The following is a 10,070-nucleotide window of genomic DNA, read 5'->3' as shown; positions in this document are numbered from 1 at the left end:
AATGGCCACGTTAGAAGCCACGTTAACCTAGTTAACGTGGACTCTAACGTGAGACCTAGGGGCACACTTGAACGTTAGTGACAATGTTGAGTGTCACTAACGTTCTCGAAGGTTGGCAAAAGCTACGTTAGAAGCCACGTTAACCTAGTTAACGTGAGCTTTAACGTGAAGCAAGAAGGGGCACACTTGAACGTTAGTGACAATGTTGAGTGTCACTAACGTTCTCGAAGGCTAACAAGGCAACGTTAAAAGCCACGTTAACCCAGTTAACGTGGGCTTTAACGTGAGGCAAAGGGGTGCATGGCAACGTTAATGACAATGTTAAGTGTCACTAACGTCCTCGAACTTATATTTTCACTAAATGTTAAATACCCCTAACGTCTTGAGCTAAAGTCTATGCCCACTTCACACTATCTCTCTGCAAGTAAGCCAAGCCCAATTGAAGAAAGGAACTGCTTCAAGCTCAAAGATCCAGAGGCCCAAGACTTGAAGAGCTAACTAGAAGCTGAGAAGAGTAGTGTATATAGGAGTAGTTTTGAAAGAGAGAAGGGCTTTTGGGGGGAGGAGTCAAAGAAGAGAACTACTCTTTGTATTTACTTTTTTTGCACTTCTAGCTTTATCATGTATTCTCCATCTTTGATTTTGATTTCTAGAGCTATGAACAACTAAACCCCTTTCATTGGGTTAGGGAGCTCTGTTGTAATTTGATAGATCAATACTAATTTTCTTGTTCTTCTTCTATCTTTCCTTTTGATTTTACTTGAAAGCTTTCGATCTTCATCCAATTGGATAGTGATCTTGGAAAAGAAGCTATTCAAACATGGATCTCTTTGGATCCTTGAAAGAGGAATGAAGAGATTAGCTAGAAATGCTTTCTCATGCTGGACCAAATTGAGTGTGGATGGGTATGTGGCTATAACCCTCTAAGCATTTGATTTGGAAAGTGCATGTGGTATAATCAGTGACCACACCTCATCTCTTCTCATGAGCAATTGACCAAGGAATTGGCTATTGATCAAGATTTGAGAGATTGAATTGCAAGAAATTGTGATTCAATTACTTAAGATTGCCAAGGAGATCCATTAGTGCATTGATTGAGGAAGAGATGAAAATGAAATTGATCCGGAGAATGCAATATCTCCTAAGCCCAATGAACTCCCCATTTCTGATCTTACCCATTCTCTTTATTTTCTGCAATTTACTTTTATGAGCAATTCCCCCATTCCCATTTACAATTCTGCTATTTACTTTCAGTCATTTACTTTCCTGCCATTTTAATTTCTGCAATTATCTACTCTATTCATGGATTGGCTCAACTAGATCATTCCTCTAATTAAAATTGCTTGATCAATCAATCCATGTGGGATTCGACCTCACTCTATTGTGAGTTTTTACTTGACGACAAATTCGGTACACTTGCGGAATGGGAATTTGTTGAGAGACAAGTTTTACCCCGATCACCTCTTCACCACTCACATCCATCCTCTCTTTCCCATAAACCCCACCTACCTTCAAAATTCAAAATCTCTTCTCCACCCAAATCCAACCTAAATGGCCGAACCAATACCCTCTCCCTCCACTATATAAACCCCTCCATCCTTCTTCATTCTCACACAACACAACCCTCTCTTCTCCCTTGACGTTAGGATTTTTGCTAGTAAAGAATTCTATAAAAATATAGTCGCGTTGTAAGTATAGATTCTAAACCAACAAAAAATCCCTTCGTACAAACATTTTGGTTGTCACAAGTAACAAAACCGAATAAATTTACAAACCGAAGTATTCAAACCTCAGGTCGTCTTCTCAAGGAATTGCAGGGAGGTATGATTTATTATTGGTTATGGAAAAACAGTGTTTGGGTTTGAAAAGGGTTTTAAGCAAGAGAAATAGGTTACAATAATTAATAAATTAATAACTAATAAAACTCTTGGCAAGGTATGAAAACTGGAAGTCCTATCCTAGTTATCCTTATCAATTGTGATGAGAATTAGATTTTTCTCCCACTAAGTTAACCTTTAACTGTGAAGGTAAGTCAAGTGGATGGAATAAGTTTGGTTCCTTAGGTCCTAGTCTTTCCTTGGAAAGGGCTAGAGTTATTGGAACTCGAGTTGATTCTTGAAGAATTCTAATTTTCGGTCAACAATGAGTTTGACAACTCAAGAGTTACCAATTAATCAACCAAGGCCAAAAGGGAAGAAAATCTACTCGAATGAAAATAATTTGGATAAAGCCAAAGCATCCATAACATATAAGTCTGAAATACCTCAATTTATATTAAATAAAGAAATCCTAACATGAATGGCTCACAAGCCAAATAGGCAACGTAAGTAATAAAAGCATTAAATTATCTGAGAGTAAAAGAGAAAATAAATAAAAAAGGAACATTGAATATGAGATTTGAAGAAGATGAAAATATTCCTAAGTTCTAAAAATCCTAATCCTAAATCATAAAAGAAAGGAGAGAACCTCTCTCACTAAAAACTACATCTAACTATGAAAAGTCTGACTTCTAAATGAATCCCCGTTGTATGAATGGACTCCCCCACTTTATGGCATCTAATCTATGTTCTCTGGGCCGAAAAATGGGTCAAAAATAGTCCTGAAATCCTTGATTGTAAAATCTGGTCCGTACAGGTCGCGGCAAAGTGACACGGAGGCGTCATCCACGCGTTTGCGTGGAATGAGATTCGCAGATGCGATGCGTCTGCGTAGATCATGCGTTTGCGTCGCCTATCTATACGGCCACTATGGCGAATTATATATCAAATCGAAGCCCCAGACGATAGCTTTTCAATGCAAGTGGAACCGCATCATTTGGATCTCTGTAGCGCAAGTTATGATCATTTTAGTGCGGGAGGGCCAGGCTGACAGCTTTGCAGTTTCTTCAACTTCTTGTATTTCTTCCACTTTTGCATGCTTCCTTTTCATCCTTTGAGCCATTCCTGCCCTGTAATCTCTAAAATCACTTAACACATATATCAAGGCATTAAATGGTAATAAGAGAGGATTAAACATAGCAAAATTAAGACCAAAGAAGCATGTTTTTAATCATAGCACAAAATCAAGAAGGAGAATGTAAAACCATGCAAATCATATGAATAAGTGGGCAAAGGCTTGATAAAAACCACTCAATTAAGCACAAGATAAACCATAAAATAGTGGTTTATTAACTTCCCCACACTTAATCATTAGCATGTCCTCATGCTAAGCTCAAGAGAAGCTATAAAGAAGTGAAGAGGAATGATAGAGAATACGCAATGCAACCTATCTATGTGAATGCAACTACATGCAAAATGTTTCTACCTACTTGGTTAAAAGTAAATAAGTTCTTCAAGATAAATATGAATGAAATTCCACTAATTCAAATTATACAAGAAAAAGCAAGTAAACTTGTAAGAAGATAGCTAATGAAAGCAGGGAACATAGAATCAAGCATTGAACCCTTACCGGTAGTGTATATCATTATAATCTCTCAAGTGTATAGGGTTATTCACTCTACTCTTCTCTAATCATGCCTTCTAAACTTTGTTCTCCATCTAACCAATCAACAAATATTTAATGTACCAATGCAAACATCATGAGGTCTTTTCAAGGTTGTAATGGGGCCAAGGCAAGGGTGAAGGTATATGTATGGCTAAGTAAGCTATAAATTGAATCTTTGAGTAACCTGGGCTATCACCTAACATACATTCTATATAACTTCTAAAATCATGCCAAGCCACCCATAATTCTCACTTTTATATCACATACTCATGTATCAACTTTTCTTTTAATTTGTGTCACATATGCATTGATCTTTTATTAACTTAACATTGGAGAAATTTTGTCCCCTTATTTATTTATTTATATTATATTTTTTTTTCTTTTTCTCTTTTTTTTATAGAGACATAATAACATATCAATGCATATGGAATTTTTAATTTTCTGTTTTACATGAGTAGGTACCCAAATTTCCCAATATTCAAGATTAGAAACATGATACATTCCCTTATTAACCCATGTTCCCACAGTTTTCCCACATTTAGTTGATGCACAACCTCTATCTTAAGCTTACCAAAGATTCAATTTGGATATTTAATTTATTTTTCTGCTTAAGGCTAGTGATGTGGTAAAATATTAAACAAATGGGGATTAAAAAGCTCAAGGTGGCTAACAAGGGAGACATAAAAGGGTATGCTTTATTTGGGATAAGTGAGTAAAAATTCAAATCATGGCCTCAATCATATGCAAGCATGTAAATACACTAAATAATGGACATATAGAATGGAACAAAGCAAATATTGCAATCATAGAGAAGAAAATACAAAAGAATAAAATATTTATGGTTAAATAATGTAACCATGTAAATAAGCTCAAATCTCACAGGTTGTGTGTTCTAGCTTTTAACTATGTTCCAAATACAACTTCCAAACAAATTTAACATTTAGAAAGTTTTAATTTAATTTTTTTTAAAACTTAAATTAGTGAAATTTTTTCAAAAATAGGGTCTTAAAAAGAAACTCATTACTTTAACCAAGCAGTAGCTAAATGCATAAAATCAAACAAATATGCAATGCAACATGCAAATGCAACAATGAACTACAAACGAAACAATGGTGTTGAAAAGAAGAAAATAGCTAACCCATGGAGATCGGTATCAACCTCCCCACACTTAAAGATTGCACTGTCCTCGGTGCATGCTGAGATGTGCAGGTGGACGGGTTGCTCCAACTAATGCTTTTCTCCAAAGATTGTGCGGTAAACTTGTTCACAGTTCTAGTTAGAAACTCGTCTTTTTCCCTCTTGGTGAGCAGCCTGAAAGAAGAGGAAAAAGAAGAAAAAGTAACCCAGAAATAAAAATAAGAATATAAATAAAGTCTAGGTGGGTTAATGCCAAATAATGAGGGTCTCAATTACATGGTAGCTACAACATGCAAGTGAGAAAATAATAGAAGCACATGGCATGTCAGCTAAATAGAAAACAAGTTAAGAAGCACTTAAAATAATGCAGGAGATATGCAACAGATGAGTAAAAAGATTGTAACACCAATGTAAAACAGCAGATATAGAAAAGAAAGGGAGAAGAAGAAAAAGAAGAGAGCAAAGAAAGAAGAAGAAAAAGAATGAATAAGGTGAAGAATAGAGATAATAGAAGAAAGTAAAGAAGGAAGAAGAAAGAACTAAGAAAGGGGAAAGAAAAATATTAAGAAAAGATAAGATAGTTGGTGCTGGGATGGATAGGTTGTGCGGCGCAGGGGACGCGGATGCGCGGGGCACGCGATCGCGTGGATAGTGCTTTGAGGAAGTGACGCGAACGCGTGTGGCATGCAGACGCGTGACTCGATTTGTGCTAGTGGCGCGAGTGCAGCCTCGCGTTCGCACAACTCTATGTTTAAATGCATTTTTGCCAAAAATCTTGGGTGACGCGGTCGCGTGGTTGACGCGATCTCATGGATGGCCTAAATTTGAAAACAGCACAGATGAGTGGGGCACGCATATGCGTGGCAGGGCTTGTGCTTCTAGTACAAGTCCAGCTCAATTCTAGCTCAACTTTCGGCCATACACCCTTTTTACGTCGATTTCAGGGCACGCATTCGCGTGGGTAACGCGGACGCGTGGGAGGCATTTTTCCACATGATGCGGACGCGTCAGTGATGCGGTCGCGTCGGTCAAATTGTGCCAAAGGCACGCCTCCAGCCATGCTCTCGCGTGACTCTCTATTCACATTTCTTTTCTTCCAAATGCACATATGACGCGGACGCGTCATCGACGCTTACGCGTCGCGTGCGGGATTTTTTTTTATGCAGTATGTAGAATGCAAAATGCAATGAATGTCATGCAAAAATTTCAGGTTCAAGCAAAATTCAAAAATAGAGTAGAATGGAGAAGGAATGATCATACTATGGTGGGTTGTCTCCCACCTAGCACTTTTAGTTAAAGTCCTTAAGTTGGACATTCTGGTGAGCTCCATGTTATGGTGGCTTGTGCTTGTATTCATCAAAAAATCTCCACCAATGTTTGGAATTCCAGTATCCCCCGGGATCCCAAACTAGGCGCAGAAAGCCTTCAACCAAGCTAAAGCAAGTGACAAGGCCCCAAGAGTATTGATTTCTAGATTGAATTCCAGGGTCCCAAACCTTGCTTTTGCACCCTTCTTCTTGTTGAGCAATATTGTTCCATCCGGGTGGCAAGCAGTCTGAATTCTCACTGAAACAGCCAAACAACTTCCTAGACCCATTCAGTTGAGCTCTATACCAACCTTTGCATTTAAACTTTGAGCTTCCAACCATAATGAACCTTACAGGACAATTCTTACCACTGACTATCTTCCTCTTACTCTTAATGCCACAAAGAGCTTTGAGTTGACCATCCGTCTCCAGTAGCCTGTATTCAAGTGGGATTAGAAAGCTAAGGAATATAAATTTTATCCTCTTGAATGTTGTGAAGGATGATGGAAACTTAGGGGGAGGTGTTTCTAATGAACGTGCAAGCTCCACTCCCTTGTGCTCTTCTTCGACATCTTCCACCTCTTTGCAATCTTCTTCAATATCAACCTCTTCCTCTTGGTGAATTTCTTCCAATTCAATCTCTTCTTTATTGTTCACCAAGGGCATGGGAGGTTGTGCTTCTTCTTCTTTAATCTTCATGTCAAGTCCAATGGGAGAGAATTCAAATGTAGATAAGAATTCATTAATGATTGAATCCATCTCTTGATCGTCCCCTTCAAAGTCTTCAACCATGATATGCCTTGGAGGTTGTACACCTTTCTCAACATCAGTTTCAAATGTCTTTGAAGGAGGTTCTATAACTTGACATTCCAATGGAGGTTCAGCATCTCCTAAGTCTTAAACCACTTCTTCTTCTTCAATAATTTCGGCTTCCTCCACTTGTTCCAATACCAAATCATGTTGCTCACTATCCACCGGAGTGCCTAACTTTTCCTTCCTGCTACGTTCTTCAGTTGATTCTCCACATGAATTTATGGGGGTTTCTTGAATGTCCGAACGTCGGAAAGGTAATCGATTTATTGCTTAATCCAGGTGTTTAAGTATGAAATCGTATTCATCCTTTATGATTTCCTGTTCAACTATTTCTTCACCTTCAAGTACAAAATCCTCCTTGTTGTCTTCCTTCACTAGTTTTTCAACTGCGCTGTCAACTTCAAGGGTCTCTACTACCTTCACCTTTAGTGCCTCCTCTAGCTCCTTATGAAGTATGGATTCACAAAGATGATCATCTCTCTCTTGTTCCATGTCAATGGTGTCATTGGGATCATGTTGCTCTTGGGTTGATGGATGTGGGTGCTCTTCCATAGATGGTGGTGATGGGATAGGTGGATCATTATGTGGTTGAGATGGAAGTGCATTGGAGCTTGAGGGTTGAATATTGGGGATAGAGGGTTGGTTCATGCGGGATATAAGTGCTTGAAGAGTAGAGGTGAGACTAGTGATAGAGGCAAGTGTGCTCTCCGTGGAGGTTTGGGGTGGGTAGGAGGGTTCATTTGTTGGGAGAAAGGGTTCATAACACGGAGGTGGTTCCTCTTGAAAAGGATATGGAGATGGTGTATATTGAGGTGGTGGTTCTGGGTATGGTTCATATGGTGGTTGGTGTGGTGAATAAGGATTGGGGTCATATGGAGGTGAATGGTGGAAAGGGGCTTGTGAGTGTGGTGGTTCAAAGCTATGTTGAGGAGGTGGTTCGTTGGCATATGATGGGGCTTGTTGGTAACTACAAGGGGGTCCACCATACCTATCATCTTGGTATGCATTATAGAATGGTCTTCGTCCATGATATCTTGGAAGGTGTTGTCGCCTAAAGGGTTGATCAGATCCTCTTGGCTCCGTCCATCTTTGATTGCTTTGACCTTGATACATATTCCTGTTATAGCTTCCTCTTCCTACAACATAGTTGTAACCAGACTCATAGCCAAAGGGGTGAGAGTTCATAGTAGTAGGAGAAAATAGAAACAAAACCTAACAAAAGGAAAATATTTTGAAAAAGATATGACTTTTGAAAAAGGATAAGATAAGATAAAAATTTTTAAAATCTGAAAATTTTTTTTTGAAAAATATTTAAAATAACCAATAATAAGGCACACGTTTGCAATTCCCCGGCAACGGCGCCATTTTGACGTTAGGATTTTTGCTAGTAAAGAATTTTATAAAAATATAGTCGCGTTGTAAGTATAGATTCTAAACCAACAGAAAATCCCTTCGTACAAACGTTTTGGTTGTCACAAATAACAAAACCCAATAAATTTATAAACCGAAGTATTCAAACCTCGGGTCGTCTTCTCAAGAAATTGCAGGGAGGTATGATTTATTATTGGTTATGGAAAAATAGTGTTTGGGTTTGAAAAGGGTTTTAAGAAAGAGAAATAGGTTGCAATAATTAATAAATTAATAACTAAAAAAATTCTTGGCAAGGTATGAAAACTGGAAGTCCTATCCTAGTTATCCTTATCAATTGTGATGCGAATTGGATTTTTCTCCCACTAAGTTAACCTCTAACTGTAAAGGTAAGTCAAGTGGATGGAATAAGTTTAGTTTCTTAGGTCCTAGTCATTTCTTGGAAAGGGCTAGAGTTATTGGAACTCGAGTTGATTCTTGAAGAATTCCAATTTTCGGTCAACAATGAGTTTGACAACTCAAGAGTTACCAATTAATCAACCAAGGCCAAAGGGGAAGAAAATCTACTTGAATGAAAATAATTTGGATAAAGCCAAAGCATCCATAACATATAAGTCTGAAATATCTCAATTTATATTAAATAAAGAAATCCTAACATGAATGGCTCACAAGCCAAATAGGCAACGTAAGTAATAAAAGCATTAAATTATCTGAGAGTAAAAGAGAAAATAAATAAAAGAGGAACATTGAACCTGAGATTTTAAGAAGATGAAAATATTCCTAAGTTCTAAAAATCCTAATCCTAAATCCTAAAAGAGAGGAGAAAACCTCTCTCACTAAAAACTACATCTAACTATGAAAAGTGTGACTTCTGAATGAATCCCTATTGTATGGATGGACTCCCCCACTTTATGGCCTCTAATCAATGTTCTCTGGGCCAAAAACTGGGTCAGAAACAGCCCAGAAATCGCTGATTGTGAAATCTGGTCCGTACAGGTCGCGGCAAAGTGATGCGGAGGCGTCATCCACGCGTTTGCTTGGAATGAGATTAGCAGATGCGACGCGTCTGCGTGGAGCGCGCGTTCGCGTCGCTTATCTGTATGGCTACTATAGGAAATTAAATATCAAATCGAAGCCCCGGACATTAGCTTTCCAACGCAAGTGGAACCGCATCATTTAGACCTCTGTAGCTCAAGTTATGATCGTTTTAGTGCAAGAGGGTCAGGCTGACAGCTTTGCAGTTTCTTCTACTTCTTGTATTCCTTCCACTTTTGCATGCTTCCTTTCCATCCTCTGAGCCATTCCTGCCCTGTAATATCTGAAATCACTTAACACGCATATCAAGGCATCGAATGGTAATAAGACAGGATTAAACATAGCAAAATTAAGACCAAAGAAGCATATTTTCAATCATAGCACAGAATCAGGAAGGAGAATGTAAAACCATGCATATCATATGAATAAGTTGGCAAAGGCTTGATAAAAACCACTCAATTGAGCACAAGATAAACCATAAAATAGTGGTCTATCATCCCCCTTGGCCGAATATACATCTCTCTCCCTCTTCTCCATATTTTCTTCTTCTTCTTCTTTTATTCTTTCTTCTTTTGTTCGAGGGCGAGCAATATTCTAAGCTTGGTGTGGTAAAAACATAGCTTTTTTGTTTTTCCATAACCACTTATGGCACCAAAGGCCAGAGAAACATCTAGAAAGAGGAAAGGGAAGATAAAAGCTTCCACCTCTGAGTCATGGGAGATGGAGAGATTCATCTCAAAGGTCCATCAAGACCACTTCTATGAAGTTGTGGCCAAGAAGAAGGTGATCCCCGAGGTCCCTTTCATGCTCAAGAAAAATGAGTATCCGGAGATCCGACATGAGATCCAAAGAAGAGGTTGGGAAGTTCTAACCAACCCTATTCAACAAGTTGGAATCTTAATGATTCAAGAGTTCTATGCCAATGCA

The sequence above is a fragment of the Arachis duranensis genome, chromosome 10, assembly GCF_000817695.3.
Source record: "Arachis duranensis cultivar V14167 chromosome 10, aradu.V14167.gnm2.J7QH, whole genome shotgun sequence".
Lineage (NCBI taxonomy): Eukaryota > Viridiplantae > Streptophyta > Magnoliopsida > Fabales > Fabaceae > Arachis > Arachis duranensis.
This window is presented reverse-complemented; position numbering follows the sequence as displayed.